General features: G+C 42.9%; 1 protein-coding gene across 2 annotated transcripts in view; it reads right to left on the reverse strand.

The window, feature by feature from the left end:
• LOC148774284 (uncharacterized) overlaps positions 1-14,447 on the reverse strand; it is a 69,688-nt gene extending 55,241 nt beyond the window's left edge. Inside the window, exons 1-3 of one of the 2 annotated variants that reach the window (XR_016035887.1) lie at positions 14,376-14,447; positions 13,708-13,791; positions 10,324-12,218 (exon numbers count right to left, since the gene is read on the reverse strand). The gene's annotated coding sequence lies outside the window, so the exon portion shown is untranslated. Of the gene's footprint in view, positions 1-10,323; positions 12,219-13,707; positions 13,792-14,375 lie in introns of those variants that run through there. The other variant, XM_088830478.1, reaches the window with a different exon arrangement.
• Between the last annotated feature and the right edge of the window lie 3,768 nt (positions 14,448-18,215).

The raw sequence follows: 18,215 nt of genomic DNA on the forward strand, positions 1-18,215 counted from the left end.
AATATCTAAATTGCATCCAGGTGCTAAGTGATTACTGCATTTCCCAACGTCCCTAAAATCCAACACCAAACCACAACCCAGTGGGAGTGAGGATTGGAGTGTCTCCCCATGCTGATCTCTCACAAAAAGAATAGTTTCAACAGTTGAAAGTCGCTGATTCACGTTGAAAATTCAGCATGCTCCATAGAAAACGAGCATGCAGACAAGGGAGAAAAGGCTCTGGGACAAAGAAAGTATTCTAAAGGGCAGGTCTTCAATATTATAAGAAGAAATGGGAAAAAATAAGATGATAACAAATGACCGAGAAGAAAAATTAGGAGCAGAGAGCTAAAGGCTTGCAGATTCTCATTCGGGCATTTCAGGAGGAAAAGCAGATGCAGCCCCAGATCCTGGACAGGATATTCACCTGAGAAGCTGCCATTTCCTCCTCTTCTTCCTCCTGCTCTGTCTTCTCTGGGGATGTTACACTGCAAACGCACTTCTGAATTTTGAGAAAATACCTTGGAGGGCATCAACTCAGCTCTTTAACCTGCAACCACTGCTCCTACAGAAAGAAGGACCTTGAAAAGCTGAGAAGACTGACCTGTCCTGTCCTCTGTCTCAGGAGAGATTCAGAAACAATCAATTCCTACCTGGAGACCAGCTTGTGAACTAATGTGAGCTGACTGACTTCCCCGGTCCAAATCCAGTTAGACCAACCCTGCTGCCTCTTCATGGATGAAGCCGGGGCTCAGCTCTCACAGATGGACCAGGAGCCACATCCTTAACCTGAGCCTCTCCTTAGAATCCCCTGGAGCACTTCCTACACACCACACTGATGCTCCCACAGGACCAACATAGAACTCTGTTGGCAGGGCATCTGTGAGGTCAGTCCTAACACTGGTCACCTGATCCTGATGGGAAACCAGATGGAAACCACTTGGCTAAAGATTTCTTCTGAATCATTTCAATGAATACAAATCCCTGGTGGTCAGGTCCCCACTCCAACAAGTTATGAATCTTCAGGTCTACAGTGGGGCCATGAAAGGAGTCATCAGCAAATCCTGTTTTTTCTGATATTTCTTCCCCCAAACCAATGTTCAGGAGTTCTGAGCTCAAAGCCTCACACTCACTGCACATAAGACCTCTCTGTAGGGGAGGATTTAGGGCAGGAATTTCTGAGAGAGGTCAAAGCTAGAATCAGGCACAGAAAATACCAGTTCTTGTGGTTTATCCTTAATTAGTTATGCTGGGCGAGGTGCTCTGGGCTCCCCAGGGTGTGTGTGAATTAATCCACTGAAACCAAAACAAGGAATCCGGTGAGCACTGTGAGGGTGTCATTGAAGGGGGGCCTGTGAAGTAGACCCTGGGGTTCAGCAAGACTGCTGATCTCAAGGAAGGGGGCCATCTAGTGGAAGTGCTCACAGGACTGGCTGGTATGAGTTCAAGGAATCACAGGCTGCCTGCTCCCCAGACAGATGCTGAAGCAACAATATAATGGAACAGCTTAGAAAAGCTGTCAACAATATTAATTGTTTGATATAAGGATGTGAGATTGGTGACCTTTATGGCTTACGGAACAAAGCCTAGGAAGCACTTAGCAAGCATGGTATACACTAATTCCAAGCCTTTTCCAGGAAGAGTTTCTAATACGTTTCTAGGTTATCACAGAAGCTGAGTTCAACACTGTCAAGTAATAATCATGACTTGTGTTGATATTATAAAGATACATCAACATTGAGGTGAACTGTCATTGTTTTCTTACAAATCAAGGATATTACTATTGAAACCTTAGAACCAACTTCTATCTTACTTTAATACGTGGAAAGATTAAATGATCACTTACATCATGGCAACCTTCAGATATTTCACATCAATGCCAAACACCTCCATTTAGATGGTCATTTCCATTTTACATTATGGTATCCTTCATCTTCTAATGGAGAATAGACAGAAATGGTTGCAACACAATATAAAAAAGCTAATCTTTAATAAACCATCAAAGATCTATGTTTCCAAATACAGTAGAAAGAAAGCTTAGTATGGATTGAGTGTTGAATTACATTCACGTCAAAGAACCTCATCATGTCATTATAAACAAGCATACAAATGGCAATCCACTCCAGTACTATTCCCTGGAAAATGCCATGGACAAAGGAGCCGGGTAGGCTACAGTCTATGTGGTCGCAAAGAGTTGGATACGACTGAGTGACTTCACTTTCACACATACAATGCTAAGAATTGTAACTTTCTAACCATCAACTTCATCTCACGATTCATGCTAATATGTCAACTTTCTATGTGTTTTAACTATGGAGTCCTCTCTACAATCATTCTACTTCAGAGAAACTTCTGAAAACAAGATTGATGAAATGCGTTCTAGTATGCAAACTCTGATATTTATTTCGATTTAACTTTTGATTAAATACTTTTCTACATGAGTTTGAGTGAACTCCGGGAGTTGGTGATGGACAGGGAGGCCTGGCGTGCTGTGATTCACGGGGTCGCGCAGAGTCGGACACGACTGAGCGACTGAACTGAACTGAACATATTTGTTACATCATTCCCATTGGTTTCTTACATTAACTCTTGTGTTTTTCATGCATGTTTTCACCTCTTCCATCACTTGTTCCATGACGAGGGTTTCCCTCCAGTGTGTGTTCTCAGATGTTTAGTGAGATGAGCACTCTGACTAAAGGCTTTGCCACATTCAGTACATTTATAAGGTCTCTCTCCAGTGTGGATTCGCTGATGGTAGGTTAGACGTGAGTAACAGAGAAAGGCTTCGCTACATTCTGTACATTTATAAGGTTTCTCTCCAGTATGAATTCGCCGATGTTCAATAAGATCTGAGTTGTAAGTAAAGGCTTTGCCACATTCTGTACATTCATAAGGTTTCTCTCCAGCGTGAATTTGCTGATGTTGAGTAAGAAGGGAGCTATGGTTAAATGCTTTCTTACATTCTGTACATTTGAAAGGTTTCCTTCCTGTATGAATTTTCTTATGTCTACTTAGATTGGATGAGTTCCTAAACACTTTCCCACATATCTTACACTTCTTTTCTTTCTGTGGATTCTGAACGATGTCCTGTTGAATAAGTTCTGAAGACTGATTAGAAACCTTATCATATTCAATACAAGTCCTCTCTCCAGTACAAGTACTCTTATCTAGTGAAAAAACCTGATATTTGATCAAAGGTATTTCTAAATTTATTACTTTTATAATCCTTGTTTGAAGATTCAGGTCCCTGATGTTTTATAAGGTTTGAGTCTCCTTCAACCATACACCCAATTTCATTGATTGAATACCTTCTCAGTCCAGCATAAATGCTTTTGTAATTATTGGAGCTGGAGCTCTTACTTAAGGTCTGACTCATTTTATTACACGTGGAAAGTGGTTGTGTATTAACCATATCACAATATGTATTGAACAATGATGCTTGGATGGCATCTCTTCTATTATCATCAACATTATACATCTTGGAATGGAGAGAAAATATCTGTTGGGGGAAGAAAAATGACCCCCTGCTTATGGATCCCTCAAATTGATTAGATTGTGAGTTTTCCCACTCACTGTTAAATTGTAGGTGTTCAGACATGCTTGAATGTATGTTTAATCGAAGCCTACATTCAGAATTGTCTGAAGGAGTATTTGCAGTAGAGACTAGATTACCTTCCAGATTTTCCCCCTTTCCTTTTCGAGAACACGTATGTTTCAAAAAAGGACGGAAATCTTTTCTTAACCACTTGCACTTCTCCACAGATGTTGAAGTCTGAAGTTGGTGTTTCTCCCAGTTTGACTCAGGTTGCTCATGTCTTTTTGCAGTAATGTTAGCATTATGTGTAACTGTCTCCATTTCTCTATGTCCATATAAACATCCTCTCTGTCTTTCATACACCCTCATACATTCCATGTCTTTCATTAAATTTAAGTTTCTGAGAGATATTCCTAGGATTGCTTTTGGGAATACATCTTCTAATGCTGGATTCTTCGGCATCAAATCCTGGGTGTCTTGTGGAGACATAGCTGAAAGATACCAAATAGCAAGTAATTTTCTCTGCTATTCTCAGTGAATATCTTTAAAGATTTAGAGAAAGTTGATGACCATAGCTAGTTTAAAAATAAACAGAGACGGAAGGATCAACATGCCACAGGATTAGGCCGATGTGGAGATCACCTCTCTCTCCACAGATGAATGAGAAATGGAACAATTCTCACAGAGCAAAGCTGAACACTAACCGAGGCCCTTGGAAATCTGAAAGGACGAGAAAGATTCCTGCTGAGCCAAGTAGGACAAAAGAAAGAAGAAGGAAAAGGAAGAGGAGAGGAAGTGGGTTGGGGTCTGGAACCCTGCGGGGAGATGAAAGAGAGGAGAGGTCTCCATATCCGGGGAAGCCCCTCACTGGGGGATCTCAGTTTGGACAGAAGGAGAGGCTCATTCTCTGTGGGAAGAGCACATGGAAACCAGCCTGTGGCAGCAGGACAGAGTGAGACCTGCACGCAGGGTACTGACCGCAGCCCTGCCCGGCCAGCCTGAGAGGGTGTCCACCCCTGCAGACAAGGGCTGGGTGCTGGAATGTGGGGTCTGCAGAGCAGACCGAGGCAGGGGACTGCGGTTGGCTATGAGGAAACATCCTGAAGGGATGGGAGTGAGGGAGGAGCTCTGCAAAGGGGATGCTTGTGGTGAAGCCTGAACCAGCATAGAGCAGAGCACCACTGGTGAGTGATGGCCAAAGAAGAAGCCCATTGCATTCCCTGTCCCATGTGCCGGGCCCTGCTTGGCAGCAACTATGAAGAACTCCAGTTGCTTGAGCCTCAAGCGATGGCCTCCCCCATCGACCTCCTCCACAGTCAGCAGACTCCTGTGCTCTGGGGCAGCCTCTGGAGCAGACACCTGTGAGTTGGTCACACGCACAGATGGAGCTGAACGCACAGCTGAGCCCAGGGATAAAGAAGAAAAGCTGAAACCTCTCCTTGCAGCAACACAAGCCTTGGTCTTACACCCATGACCGGCTTTGAAACCTCAGCCCCTACAGCGCATCTGAATCAACAACCAGGGCTCTACAAGTCATGGCAGGTTAGCTTTAGGAGCTGTAGATATGTGGGCTCCTACAGAAGGGGGCTGGGCCAGGACAGAGCTTGAGCTGCCCCATAGCACCACAGCGGGTCCAGCTCCATGCTAAAAGTAATCCCAGGACCTGACTTCACTGAATCTACGCTGGTGACCTTGTGAAAACATCTGAGAGACCCCAGTGCCATGTGCCACCATGCCCATGGTTAAGGAGGGGCCAAGAGCAGTGCCAGCACTATATAACATGAGAGCTTGTAGAACACATGACAGGGGACACCAGGGCCCACCCTGAGGTGAACGTCCCCAGAGGAGTAACACTCTGACTTCTCTCCCACTGGGTGTGCTCCAATCCCACGAGCCTGGCACCGCAGATCAGAATCACAGCGAAGAATCAGATGCGGGGGCTCTACTCCACCACGCAGGGAGCAGGCACCATCACAAACAGGGCAGTAACAACCACAGAACAATGCGGAAACACCCTGAATACCCAGGCAGGCTCTGGTCACAGTTAAATGCCATCAAAGCACATCAAGAGCGGAAAAGGGCACACACATCTGGACCAACCTCACCCACCAAGGTGCAGACACCAGAAGGAAGGCTAGCTAGGTTCCTGCACCCTTCAAAACAGAGACCATAAACAGAACACTGGACAAAATGAGACGGCAAATAAATAGGTTACAGGGGAAGAAGCACAATAAAAACCTCCAAGGACCACTGAATTAAGGTGATAGGCAATCTAATGATTACTTCTTGCTTTTAGTCATCTTAAGTGGAGAGACCAAACATTTTCACAAATCCTAGGTGCCTAGTAATTCTTAAATCCACTTCTTGCCACACATGTTTCTGAGAATGGTCTATTAGATCTTTCATCTAAAAATCATAAATGATAGTGACAGAGAACTAATTAGAAACTGAGGACACATAAGACAGTGTCCGAGGAAGCTGAATACACATAAGATACACTTAATAAAGTACTAGTTTAAGAAATTAAATAAGAAGAGAGATTTTAAAACTGTGATTGAAAGACGGAACTCTACTCATTGCTCTGTGGAGACCTAAATGGGAAGGAAATGAATACAACAGTAAAGACTAGAGATCTCTTTGAGAAAATTAGAGGTACTGGGAATATTTCATGCAAAGATGGGAACAATAAAGGACAGAAACGGGATGGACCTAAAAGAAGCATAAGATATTAAGAGAAGTTGGCAAAAATACTTGGAAGAACTACACAAAAAAGATCTTAATGACTGAGAAAACCACGATGGTGTGATCACTCACCTAGTAACAGACGTCCTGGCATCCAAAATCAAGTCGGCCTTAGAAGGCATGACGACCAACAAAGCTAGTGCAGGTGATGGAACTCCAGCTGAGCTATTTCAAGTCCTAAAAGATGATAATGCTAAAGTTCTGCACTCGGTAAGCCAGCAAATTTGGAAAACTCAGCAGTGGTCTCGGGATGGGAAAACGTCAGTTTTCATTCAAATCACAAAGAAAGGCAATGCCAAAGAAGGCTCAAACTACTACACAATTTCCCTCATTTCAAACAATAGCAAAGGCTCAAAATTCTCCAGGCGAGGCTTTAACAGTATGTGAACCGAGAGAATCCAGATGTTCAAGCTGGATTTAGAAATGGCAGAGGAACCAGAGATCAAATTGCCAACACCCCTTTGATCATATAAAAAGCAAGAGAGTTCTGGAAAAACAACTACATCTGTTTCATTGACTACACCACAGCCTTTGATTTTGTGGATCACAAGGAACTGTGGAAAATTGTTAAAGAGATGGGAACACCAGACTACCTTACCTGCCTCCTGAGAAATCTGTGCAAATGTCAAGAAGCAACAGTGAGAACTGGACATGTGACAATGGACTGATTCCAAATTGGGAAAGGAGTACACCAAGGCTGTATATTATCACCCTGCTTATTTAATTTATATGCACAGTACGTCATGTGACATACCGGGTTGGAGAAGCACAAATTGGAATCAAGATTTCAGGGAGAAATATCCATAATCTCAGATATACAGATGAAACCACCCTTATAGCAGAAAGCGAAGAGGAACTGAGGAGTCTCTTGATGAAACTGAAAGAAAAGGTGAAAAAGCTGGCTTCAAACTCAACCTTCAAAAAATGAAGATCATGGCACCGGTCAGATCGTTTCATGGCAAACAGCAGGAGAAAAAGTGGAAACAGTGAGAGACTTTATTTTTTTGAGTTCCAAAATCACTGCAGATGGTGACTACAGCCATGAAAGTAAAGCTTACCCTTGGAAGAAAAGCTATGACCAACCTAGGCAGCATATTAAAAAGCAGAAACATTACTTTGCTGAAAAAGGTCCATCTAGTCAAAGCTTTGGTGTTTCCAGTGGTCATGTATGGATGTGAGAGCTGGACCATGAAGAAAGCTGAGTGCCGAAGAATTGATGCTTCTGAACTGTGGTGTTGGAGAAGACTCTTGAGAGTCCCTTGGACTGCAAGGAGATCACACCACTCCATCTTAAAGGAAAGCAGTCCTCAATATTCATTGGAAGGACATGCTAAAGCTGAAGTTTCGATATTTTGGCCACCTGATGCGAAGAACTAACCCACTGAGAAAGATCCTGATGCTGGGGGAGATTGAAGATGAGAGGAGAAGGGGACGACAGAGAATGAGACGGTTGGTGGCATCACTGACTCGATGGACATGAGTTTCAGCAGGTTCTGGGAATTGGTGATGGACAAGGAAGACTAGCTTGCTCCAGACCGTGGATCACAGACTCAACTGAGTGACTGAACTGAACTGACTGATATTTACAATTGATTCTCTTTACTGTATAGGAGTACAACATTGAAAAACAGCTATATTCCAATCAGAACTTTTAATAAAGGTTTCTTTATATAATCTAAAAATTGTCATAGTTTGAATCAACCATTAATAATATAGTGGAAAATGTGCTAAGATTTTGTCAATTTATTTTAAATTTCTATGAGGTAATATAATATAAAAACGCATTTTGCCATAGTAGAATTGGGGCAAATACACTAAAGAGGCAACACCCAGGTCCTGTAAATCAATGCGGACCAAAAGGGAAAGACGTGAAAGTGACAGGGAAGAAGGCTGCGGAATCCGCCTTACAATATATCGGGGAGGCGGTGGCCCGGGGACAATGGTCTCTGTTTTGCTTCAACCACCGTGTGCCTGACATGGTGGACGGAAGTTGCCTTGCTGGGGGCGGACACCCTTGTGCCCTGATCCATTCTGTGTGCCCCCTATCCTCACATGGGAGTCTTTCTGTGGCAGGCGCCCCAGTGGCTTTTATGTGTCTGACCTGTGCCCACACAATATTGGTGAGAGCAGTCCTTAGTTGCGAAAAAGACAAAGGAGAGACCCTCTCCCATTCAATCGGCAGCTACTTTGGGCGCAGTGAACAGTGGGGCCTTTGGAACACACCAGAGGGTAACCCTGCCCAGAGTGCCTCAGTGCCTCCACAGCAGTTGCCTGTTGGCAGAGGGCCCCTATGAGAAAGGAGAAGCGAGGAGGTGTGGAAGAGACTCCAAGTCCCCGAACAAGCCACCAGAAATGTCATGGTCTGGGTGCGGGCTGGAAAAGAATTTCCAGACATGAGACAATACGGGTCTGGTTTTTCAGTTTCTGCAGTCTTAGACCCTCCTTGGTTTTATCTGTTCTTCACTCTTTGGGTAACCACAACCTTGGCAGAAAGAATCATTTTAACTATTAGTATATACTCTACATCTTTCTGATCGTTTTTTTCAGAGCCTTGAAAGTGCAAGAGAAATAACTAAAAATCAGTAATGTTGATCTTGAACCGTTTGGCACATATTTTAACAAACAGCCATTAAACGGCAGAGCTTAAACTTTACTTCAGTTTATGTACTTTAGACTTTAACTGATAAAACACAGATTCACAGAGACAACTCTTCAGAAAAGTTGATAGAAGTTTCTGTAACTGTAAAGAATACTAAAGACAAGAAAAGTTTTAATCACTCAGTCATGTCCCATTCTTTGTGACCCCATGGACTCTAACTTCCAGATTCCTCTGTCCAAGAAATTCCCAAGCAGGAATACTGGAATGGGGAGTCATTCCCTTCCCCAGAAGTTCTTCAAAAAAAACAAAGCAAAAAGAAAAGAAGAAAAAATTGATTAAGTCATGTTAAGATTTTCATACACGTGGTTTAGTTCAGTTGCTCAGTCATATTCAACTCTTCGCGATCCTGGCCCACAGTTCACCAGGCCTCCCTGTCCATCGCCAACTCCCAGAGCCTACTCAAACTCATCAACACTGAGTACAGACATACACTCAAATGGGGCTATATGCTCATTAGGAGGAAGAGAGAAAATTTTTCATGTCACTACACTCAGGTAATTTTCAATGGATTAAAAACATACATAATTTTTGAGGATGATATTCTTTATTTGCACTGAGCTGTATTTTAAATGTTAATACAGCTGAGCATACATTAGGACTAATAAGATTCTTGTAAACATTTTCGAAAATACAAAACTGTGATGAGACTCTGTGACATTAGCGTGGAGTGTACAGGAAAAGATTAGACCTGGGCTTGGGATGAAAACCCCCACTCCCAAAACCCAGCATCTCACTCACACATGAATGTTCATTTTCCAAACCAGAAAGAAAGTAAGAAGACATGAAGTCACTCCGTTAATAGTGATAGTTTAGCTGCATCCCTCACTTTTTCTTTCCAAGACACTTGTTCAAGTCACATGGAAAAACAAATTCATAGCATGGGAATCTCACAGAAACACCTAAACCAGTAAACATGAGTCATGGGGTAAGAAGTACATGGAGGAATGCATTATCACTGCATGGGTATTTTGGCACTATTACGGAAACTATCATCTGAATCTATCATTAAAAAATGTTAGTTCGGGGACTTTGTGATGATCCAGTGACTAAGACCCTGAGCTCCCAACGCATGGAGCTCTGGTTCTTTCCCTGATCAGGAAACCAGATCCCACAAGCTGTAGCTAAGACTTTACATGTCACAACCAAAGAACCTGAAAAATACAAGGATAACTGAAGATCCTACCTGCCACAAGAAGACCCAGTGCAGCCAAATAAATTTTTAAAATGGGTTGTAAACGAATTTCACTTCATATATGCCTTCCCTGGAAAAGACTCTGATGCTGGCCAGGATTGGGGGAAGGGGGAGAAGGGGACGACAGAGAATGAGATGGCTGGATGGCATCATCGACTCGATGGACATGAGATTGAGTGAACTCCGGGAGTTGGTGATAGACAGGGAGGCCTGGCGTGCTATGATTCATGGGGTCGCAAAGAGTCAAACACGACTGAGCAACGGAACTGAACTGAACTGAACTGAAATGAATGTTGTGGTCCTTTAACAGACTGGAACCTGGTGGTCCGGAGTTAATGATAAGAAAGTAAAAGAGAGAAAGAGGCTGATATTCCCTGGTTTACACAGAAAACCAATAAAGTCCTTGACACAGGGCTTGTACCGCTCATGAAGGCACAGGACGTCCTCTCGAGGAGGTCTTGAAAACCCTGGCAAGAAATTGAGCTCGGCAGGTTTCCATGGTCCAGAAAGCTAGTCTGAGGGAGAGAGAGAGAGAGACAGAAAGAAAGAAAGACACAGGGACCCAAGTGCTGATGGAACAAGGGTGCTTTAATGATCTTTGTGTGAGCATATATAGGCTGTTAAGGAATTTCTTTGACAATGATAAAGATCAGAAAACCAAACATGTATAGTAACCATTACCAAGGAATTAACAATGGTCATAAGGTCAGAAGACAATCCATATCTCAAGAGGGAGGGTGGTGACTAGGCAGATTTACCTGAGGGAAAGAGTTCACTGAAGGTAATCCATGCTTGCGATAAATCTCATTATCTCAGTCCTGGGCGCAGGACTGAACGGGTGTTATACTATAATATGATTTTTAAAAAGCAATATTTTCCACAGTAATCCTAACCCCAAAAAAGATGAGAAATGACCCACACGCCATTTCAGAAACTATTCTGATCTGGAAAAGAAATGATAAAATAATCAGAACAACATGGGCATATTTATTTTTGAGTGTTGTATTTGTATGACCCAGGACGAATTGTCTATCAAGGAAACAGGTAATATTTTTAAAAAGCATACTCTGACCCAAGAGCTCTGGAGTGGGAGAAATGTGCCATTTATTTTAACAAGCATAACTGTTTTCTTAGTATTCTTAACAAGCTTCTTTTAACTGGTGATGTTCAAAATTCTGCTGCATGAATACCATTTTAAACAGTAATGAAATACAATAGTAAGGTAAGCATTCATACTTACTTTTGAACTTCAAGTGTTTTACAAATTTTACAGTTCAAATATGATAGCACCCTCAGTAGCAACAATCATTTGAACTATTCAGGATATACTATATATCTTTCTGAGAATTTTTACAGAGTCTTGGATGTGTAACGGAAATAATTTAAAATCAGTTTTGTTGTTGTTCCACCTTTTTGCAAATATGTAGCAAACATTCCTTAAACAGGTTAAATTTACTTCACTTTATGTACTCTAAACTTTAATAATACACAGAAAAATGTATAGGGACAACTCTAAAGAACGTTCACAGAAGTTTCTCTAACTGTGAAGAATACAAAATACAAGAAAAATAAGTGATCAAATCATTGAACATTTTCATGCATACATATATTAAAATGGAACTACATATTCATTTCACTAGAATGAAATAACCTAAAGCCATGGAAAATATGTACGAACAATTTTCAAAGGTTGGAATAAATATAAATATTCATGAAATGGTGATGGCTTTTATATAAACTCTAGGTTTCTGTCTGTACACACAAATGCACAAACACACTTAAAAGCAACCTTCCATAACTAACAGATCCTTAGGAAGAAACATTTTTAATCCACCTCTTCTTGTAAAACTCAAGTGTATTTTAGCATTTATGGTAAAACAAAAATTTACAAACTGTGCATGAATGCATGCTAAGTCACATCAATCATGTCTAACACTTTGCGAGCCCAGGGACTGTAACCATCCAGACTCTTCTGTCCATGGGATTTCCCAGGCAAGAATACTGGAGGGGGTTGTCATTTCCTTCTCCAGGGGACCTTTCCAACCTGGGCATCAAACCCAGTTCTCCTGCATTGGTAGGCAGATTCTTTACCATTGAGCCACCTGGATTCACTGAAAACAATTTCTTCTCTTTAGTAGGAATGATCAAAAACACAACATGAGAAACAGTCTACATCTTATTAGCAAATATACCATGACACCTATTTAGAACACATTTCCAGACCGATGTGAAGAAACAGTAAACCTTTACTGAAGCACATAAAGTCTGAAAATCACAAGTTTTACTTGAAAGACATGGTGACATAAAGACTTCAGTGACTGCAAATTCAGAACAATTCAAACTCAAAACAAACATGGATATTTCAAATATAAGTCTCAGCTATATCTAGGAGAGCCAACAAAATTTTGAACTTTTAAAAGAGAAAACCTAAATAGAGGGAAATTACAGGTTTCTGTAATTACAATCTGTAAATGTGTAATTCTGCCAAATTACAGATAAAGTTATTATTGTATAGACTAGTAAAACTTCAAAACAAATGATGCAAAATAGTTACAAGGTAGCCAAAGAAGCTCACCTAAAGAGAGACTTGGACATTATTTTGAACAATAAAATAGAAGGTAAACAAAATATTTTTAAATAATGCAACAGGTGATGTATTCCGAGGTAAAAACAAAAATCAGAGGGGGGGAAAAAACTCAAAGGGCATACAGGAAAGATTTAGGTTTCAGCTTTGTGTAATAAAGAATTTAGGGACTTGCCTGATGGTCCAGTGGTGAGAAATCTGCCTGTCAATGCAGAGGACACGGGTTCCATCCCTGGTCAGGGAAGATCCCACATGCCTTGAAGCAACTAAGCTAGTGTGCAACACCTACTGGAGCCCACTGCTCCAGAGCCTGCTAGTTATTAATACAACCACTGAACCCGTGCCTTAGAGCCAGAGCTCCACAACAAGATAGTAGCGCCTCCTAATCACAACAGAGAAAGCCCCAGCATATCAGCAAAATCCCAGTATAGCCAAAACTAAATAAATACTAAAACTAAAAAAAAAAAAAAAAAGAATATGGCTGGCTTTGGTCCCCAGGTTGTGCAAGTTTGTTAACTACTCTTGGAGTTTAAGTCTTTTTTTCCCTTGGAATTTCCTTAGTGACTGAAATGGCTTTATTACTTTCCGTGGGCCCTGATTACTTATGCTAACATGACCTATGGTGGGCCCCTAGTTTAATAATGGGATGACTCAGGTTGTGAGGCTGGCCATTTCACGAAGAGAAAGGAAGTGACTAGAGATTTGGGGCTTTGAGCCAGGTGGGCTTATTTGCCCAACCTCTAAGCAGGGGAGAATGCTGGAGATGTTATCAAGCCTATGTAGCTAAACCCCAATAAAAACTCGGGACTTAAAAGCTTGAGTGAGCTTCTCTAGCTGGCAATACTCTGTTTTCTGTCACACGGATGTGACAGGAGGGCAATGGGTCCCTAGGGATCATGACCCTAGGGTAAATTCAAACAAACTCGTTCAGAAGTTAAGAAGCTTATCAAGTCCAAAGAAACAGCATTTCAGGAAAGAGAGACAGAACCAAGAAACAAAAGGACTATGCCTCTTACCTCGGAATGAGTCATTTCTGACTCCTTGCTTTCCTCTTCCTCTGGCCTTCCTTCTCAGATAAGATCAGTCATGGGAAGTGACCCCTGAGTGTTCAAAATAGGCTGTTCAATACTTAGAAAAATACACCGAGGTCCCTGTAACATAGCCCCACACAGAGGGAGGATCTCAACACAATCCTCTACGGCCACTGATACAGCAGGGGTTCTGGAACACAGAATCAAACGAGGTGCTTTTAGTTTTACTCTTCTCTTCAGAACTCGCGGCCCTGCCTGTGAAAACCACACGTTCTAGGCTGACCCTCCCCTTCAAACCTTAGGCGAGACCCTGACCAAACTCCATACAGAATAGAGCCTCCTTCACCTCTTCGTGCATCAGGGACCCAGGGGTTGCGCAATGCAGGACTTGAAGCAGCGGCCTCTACAAGTTAGAAGGCAGAAGTGCCCGAGAAGGACGTGGCTCTAGAACGATACTAACAGCAAGCGGACGTGGGCCCCAGGGACCCGGCAGGTAAGCGAACGGACTGCAGAACTCACGGCGATGGAGGACACACTGGGGACGCCAAAATGGGGACGGTAGTTTGATCGTCCACAGAGACCCCCGAAACCCACGTGTGAAGGACCACAGGCTGAGGGACTACGAGATCCGGGTCCTAAACAAACAAACTCACCAGAACTCTCGGTCGATCACTTCACTCCATTCCGGGTCTGCAGGATACTGCGCACGCGCGGGCGGAAGATCCAGCACAGGGAAGGTGAGTGCGCTCCGCCGCGGCCAACGAGAGGCGACGTAAGCGGAGAGGGTGGGGCGAGGCCCGAAGCGCCGGGAGGTAGGGGCGGGGCCAGTGGGGGCGGAGCCTGGCCCCCCTCACGCGGGCCCCTGTCAGGTTTGTGTCTGTTGGCCCTTCTGTCCAGCTGTGCTCCCTTTCTCTGCCTTTTGATGCCTTTAAATCTCTTGGATTTCCTCTGGAAGAGAGCTACTTCCTGCCTGTTCTAACTTACTGTTTCACACAGCTGAAGGGGAAAGAGACGAATTTTGAGAGCTGCCACTATGGGAAGCCGAGATGTTTTCAGCAAGTTGAAAATCGGGGAAAATTCAAAAGCCCTTTGTGTGAGTTGTGAAGGTGGGTGTCTCCTCAGTGACGAAAAGTAGAATGTAATCACTCAGATGCTCCGTTGGGAGGAAGCCTCAGGAATTGTAACCAGAGACCTACTTACAACAGGGCAGCTGGCCTTTCCCTTCGGAAGTGTTTCCAGAAAGGACGAGGGAGACCGGCATCCACATTGTCGTTTATAACGTAACTACAGAAATGCCATAGCATTACTTCTGTCAGAATATGTTGTTATACACATTGCCTCTGTTAATTGTTGCTCCTGCTGAAGCAACCAATTGCCCTGCTTCTTCCAGGACTGAACAAGTTTCTAAGAAGCAGAGGACTTTCTGTGCTAAAAGTGGACATGCAAATGGGGCGCGTGGATCACATCGACTGCTCTTCACTTTGCTTCCCAAACACCCTCCCCACTGTTGGCTTTCTTTCCTAACCTCCTCCTCTTCACCCAGTCCTTGAAAGGATAATCTGGAGAAGATTTAACACAAGACAGGAAAAACTGAGGCCCACAGACAATTGTATTCCAGGAGAGTACACCTTTCTCTTTAAATGTGAGATTAGCAACTTCCATGGTAGTCCAGTGGTTAAGATGCTGTGCTTCCACTGCAGGTTATGTGGGTTCAATCCCTGGTCGGGGAGCTAAGATCTCAGAGTTGAGGATTTAATCATTTCTTACACAGAAAGCATTAATTACAATATAAAGGAAAATGTGTGTCAAGATATTAAATTACTTATTAAAGGGAGTGTGTTTGGGAGCTTCCCCGGCAGTCCAATGGTTAAGACCCCACCTTCCGAGGCAGAATTGGGGTTCCTTCCCTAGCCGGGGAACTAAGATCCCACATGTTTTGGGGTCTGAACAAAGTGAAAAGAAAATATGTTTCTTAAGTATCTGTGAGTGGGGACATATTCTAAGTAGAGGATATTGATAATGATTTTCATGATAAAAGTATCAGTAGGTCAATTCTTACGGTTCCCTGCTGGAAACTCTGGTTCTGAATATGACTTTGGTCACTAAGAACTAGGAGAATCTTTCTCTAGGGACTTGTCACTAAGGTGTACCTGCTATCCCAGACTACAGTGGAAATTATGTGGGGATTTCTATCTATCAGACATTGAACCCTAACTATAAACAGGAGGTATTTGCCTCAAGATACTTTTTGAGAAGTTCTATGACATTTCAGACAATGCGGTATGAAAGTTTCACCTTTGTAAAATGACAGATGGAGAAATTCTTGACAATCCCTCTCAGGTGCTTTGGCTCCATTTCTCTACTCATACCCTAAATGGAGGCACAGTTCAGTGGTCTCAAGAATAGAAAATAACTCGTTTTTGAATGAAGAACTTCTCATGGATACAAACTATATAAGCAAACACATGAAATTCCCTTCCTTTGTTAGACCTCAGTATTTCCTACTGCTTCCTTGTGAGTCCCTGTCTGTCTCCAGGGACCGAAGGGAATAGAACCTTCACCAAGCAATTCAATAGTCCCTTTGGAGATGATCGGTACAAACTTTTCATTCTTGTTTTATCATTAGCAACCGAGCAATAAAAATTTTTCACAAATAATTTCCGTTCCCCAAGCCTGTCTCACATCGCAGACACAGGTGAAAAGATAATTGCAGTTCTGAGGGGACATGAGGTCACAGGACCACAAACCCATATCTAGGGGTCTGGCTGCCTTCCTCCCTGTCACAAGAGCAGCTTGACGTGACCAGCACCCTGAACCCAGTATCCGGGCTAGGTTAGGATATTAAGTGAGTATTTTCTGTTTCACCCTGTGGGCAAGAATCTGCAAGAAAAAGTTGCTTTCGGGAGTCTGGGTTGGTGACCATACAGGAAAGACGAAGTGTTATGACTCAAAGTAATCCAGTGCCAAAGCAACCCTGGAAGGAGGAATACTTCAAAACATTAAATGGAGCTATTAAAGAGAGATTAGGTGCTATCAGGTGTCAGCTCCCAAAGCCTCCTAATGTAACTTAGTGTACTTCTTTTTGAAAAATATTTATTTATTTGGTTGTACCGGATCTTACTTGTGGCATATGGGATCTAGTTCCCTGATCAGGGATCAAACCTAGGCACCTCCCCCCAATCCCGACCCCCCACACCCGACCCCCGTCCTCACTGCAGCTAGCCTTGCTAGAGAGGTGTCTTGGTCACTGGACCACCAAGGAAATCACAGTGTAATTTTTGTGACAGTGATTGTTATTGTAGAATCCAAGCGATATGAAACCTGATGTTTAATGTAACTAATGACTGGAATTGCAGAGACATACGGGAAATTAGGGAGTTCCGTACAGAAATCACAGATTTTTAGGGTTACTATATGTGTGCCAACAGCACCTTCATGATTAATAAATCTATCAGTTCAGTTCAGTCCCTCAGTCGTGACCGACTCTTTGCGACCCCATGAATCACAGCACGCCAGGCCTCCCTGTCCATCACCAACTCCCGGAGTTCACCCAAACTCATGTCCATCGAGTCGGTGATGCCATCCAGCCATCTCATTCTCTGTCGTCCCCATCCCCTCCTGCCCCCAATCCCTCCCAGCATCAGACACATTTCCAGTGAGTCAACTCATCGCATGAGGTGGCCAAAGTATTGGAGTTTCAGCTTTAGCATCAGTCCTTCCAATGAACACCCAGGATTGATCTCCTCCAGAATGGACAGGTTGGATCTCCTTGCAGGCTTCCTACTTCCTCCTTCCTACTTGGAAGGAAAGCTATGAGCAATTTAGACAGCATAATAAAAAATAGGGACATTACTTTGCAGACAAACGTCTCTCTAGTCAAAGCTATGGTTTTTCCAGTAGTCATGTATGGATGTGAGAGTTGAGCCATAAAGAAGCCTGAGCATCAAAGAATTCATGCTTTTGAACTCTGGTGTTGGAGAAGACTTTTGAGAGTCTCTTAGACTGCAAGGAAATCACGCCACTCAATTCTAAAGGAAATCAATCCTGAATATTCGTTGGAAGGACTGATGCTGAAGCCAAAGCTCCAATACTTTGACCATCTGATGCAAAGAGCTGATGCTTTGGAAAACATCGTGATGCTGGGTAAGACTGAGGGCAGGAGGAGAAGGGGACGACACAGGATGAGATGGCTGGATGGCATCACTGACTTGATGGACGTGAGTTTGAGTGAGGTCTGGGAGTTGACTATGGACAGGGAAGCCTGGCATGCAGTAGTCCATGGGGATCCAAAGAGTTGGATACGACTGAGCGACTGAACTGACTGAAAGGTATAATTGATTCTCTTTGTGGTACAGTCATACAAAATTGTAAAACAGCTATATTCCAATTAGAAGTTTTTAAACTGATTTCTTTATGTAATCTAGACATTGTTATAGCTTGAATCAACTATTAATAATATGGTAGAAAATGTGTTAAGCTTTTATGCAAGTTTA

Source organism: Moschus berezovskii, chromosome 22, assembly GCF_049115385.1.
Source record: "Moschus berezovskii isolate FMDL1 chromosome 22, NW_MosBer_1.0, whole genome shotgun sequence".
Taxonomy (NCBI): Eukaryota; Metazoa; Chordata; class Mammalia; order Artiodactyla; family Moschidae; genus Moschus; species Moschus berezovskii.